General features: G+C 35.0%; 1 long non-coding RNA gene across 1 annotated transcript; it reads right to left on the bottom strand.

The window, feature by feature from the left end:
- Window positions 1-1,371: 1,371 nt before the first annotated feature.
- Window positions 1,372-2,413, bottom strand: LOC128296496 (uncharacterized). The gene is made up of 2 exons (XR_008287102.1): window positions 2,321-2,413; window positions 1,372-1,597 (listed from the first exon to the last, which is right to left on the bottom strand). It is a non-coding gene; the product is annotated as an uncharacterized LOC128296496 (long non-coding RNA).
- Between the last annotated feature and the right edge of the window lie 409 nt (window positions 2,414-2,822).

The following is a 2,822-nucleotide window of genomic DNA, read 5'->3' as shown; positions in this document are numbered from 1 at the left end:
CACCGGAAAGATCAAATTTGAAAAATGGTTTGGTGTGACGCACCAGATTTAGTCATAACATCTAGGTCGGGTCTGAGGTGTTACAATTAATGGTATCAGAGCCTGGGTTGCAACAACTCGGCTGTGGATTGGGTTTTGAAATATTGAATTTCAGAAAATTATTTTCAAGCACATGCTCTGTTTGAAGTATTTCTCTTAAAAAGTGTGGCACACCGAGTCTCCGGCGCCGAATCCGTAAGTCTTCTGAATACATTTGTCTGTTTAGAAATTGAAATACTGTGGATTCCTTAGATATTGGTCGGAATTTAAATTTGGTATTTATTTTATGTGGATGTGATGTTTGGATTGTATATATGTGTGATAAATATGTGTCTGCTTCAGTGAATAAGTGTTTTATGTATGAGATGTTTCAAGTTCTGGTTGAAGTGTGATAGTGATAGTAGGATCAGAGTGCGCAGCGGTAGCGTAGTGGGGTAGATGTTACACAACTACCCTGTTAGATGGAAATTTCGGGGACGAAATTTCTTTAAGTGAGGTAGAGTTGTAACACCCTAAATTTGGGCCTAGAAGTTTTGGGCCTTGAGCATGGGAGCGGTTGAAGGTAGCTTATAATATATTGTTGTGCATGTAAATTTCGTTAATGAAGGCTTGTTTTAGTGGTTAAGTGTGCTGAGAAGTGTAACACCCCGTACCCAAGACCGTTGCCGGAGTCAGACACGAGGGGTTCGCAGACTTAAATCACTTATTGCACAGTCCATTTTAAATTTCCAGACGAGCTGGCTAACTGCGTCACTATCACCTTAAAAATCATATCTCGAGTTCCAAAAGTCGAAAACCAGTTCCGTAAATTTTTCCTGAAACTAGACTCATATATCCATCTAAAAAAATTTTTCTCGAATTTTTGGTTGAGCCAATTAGTACAGTTTATTAGTTAAATTCTCCCCTGTTTCAGGGTTCGACCACACTGACCTTCAGGCATTACGACTTAGATATCTCCCTGTACAGGGCTTCAATACTGATGCCGTTTGTTTTTATAGAAACTAGACTTGAAAAGGAATCTGTACATATATGGAACAACTTCTAATTATCTCTGGTTAATTTATAATGAATTTCCAAAGTCGGAACAGGGAATCCAGAAACCGTCCTGGCCCTGTTTCGCGAAAACTTAAATATCTCCTAATATACTATTCATATGATCATTTCGTTACTTTCCTATGAAAATAGATTCATCAAGGTTCGATTAAATAATTTATTCACTATTTAATTCGATTCCTACTATTTTTAGTGATTTTTCACATCCACATCACTGCTGCTATCAGCATCCATTTTTAAGGTAGACTTTACCTATTACATAGTTTCCATGCCTCTTAATGAACATATACATTCAAGATGACTATAACATTATGCTCAAAACGTATATAAGCCATTTTCGCATGGCTATCCAAAGTTTTACATACCAAAGTTCAAAAAAAACATAATAGCCTATACATGCCGAAATGTTCTCTTAGACCAACTAGGAAGAAGATACCAAAAAGTTGCAAGCTGGTGTGATGACTTCGACGATGGTCCCGAGCACACAAAAATGAATCAAAGGAACCTAAACAAGTGACAAATAAACACACCGAATGAGTATATAACTCAGTAAGTTATAAGCGTTACACTACTGTCCATCTATAAAATATCATAAAAGAAATCAAATAATGCAAGATTAGGTACTCCATCCATACCGACTATGCCATAATTTCACGCACATTTATGATTACATGCTCTCAACTAGCCAAGCCTCCATTGACATCTCGTATAATATTTGATATGATATTTGATGCATCTCCACACATCATTTTATCTTCATTTAAATTATACTAATAATAGCATTTCATCTACTCCACAATAATATTATGTTCCTACTTCAAATATAATCACCACATAGGTTCAAGACTTACCAAGCTCAGTTCCAAATATAAACATAACATCTACTCGATAAAGTCGCACACTTAACGTTAATGATTATTCAAAATATACAAGAAGTCCGCACACTTAGTGCTTAATATTCAAACTTGCACACTTAGTGCTATACAATTCAAACTCGCACACTTAGTGCTATACAATTAAACTCGCACACTTAGTGCCAATCTCATTATAGTAAACGTTTATACCCGCACACTTAGTGCCAAAATCAGCAACTCAATACATCTCACTTCTTTTTTTTACACTCGATAAATTTTGTCACTTCATGCATTTATATATCATTCCATTCGGCATAAGTACATAGGTATTATGATTATTTATATCAATACAAAATATATGCTTAATAACTTACCTTGTGTTGGGTAAAACGGTTCTAACTCGGCTACTCGATGTCCTTTCCTTTGCCTTTGCTTGATTCTCCTCCTTTAACTTCTTGAGCTGAATCAACAAATTAACTAGTTTAACCGTCTTGCTAAATATTTATATCAAAATATTAATGATTTCATATCATAGGAGATACATGACTAATTCTTATCTTCCTACCATATGTTTTTGAGCTATTCGACTAATAACCATATGCTATCGCCCTACTATCAATAATTCAATCACACATGCATATATATATATATATGGCCGAATGTACAAAGCTTAGACTCAACATCACCTATGCTCTTAATTTGATGGCCGAATATGCATACATATATACATGATATCAACTATACTATCATCTTTAATTCACCTAAACACAAAATTTCATCTCATGAACACTTGACCGAATTCTTCCTAATCTAGCATGGCTTCACATATATTTATAACATCCTACAAATCCACATATACCACATTTCTACATAAAT

This window comes from Gossypium arboreum, chromosome 8, assembly GCF_025698485.1.
Source record: "Gossypium arboreum isolate Shixiya-1 chromosome 8, ASM2569848v2, whole genome shotgun sequence".
Classification (NCBI taxonomy): Eukaryota; Viridiplantae; Streptophyta; class Magnoliopsida; order Malvales; family Malvaceae; genus Gossypium; species Gossypium arboreum.
The sequence above is the reverse complement of the archived record's forward strand: the minus strand, read 5'-3'. Positions and strand labels throughout refer to the sequence as shown.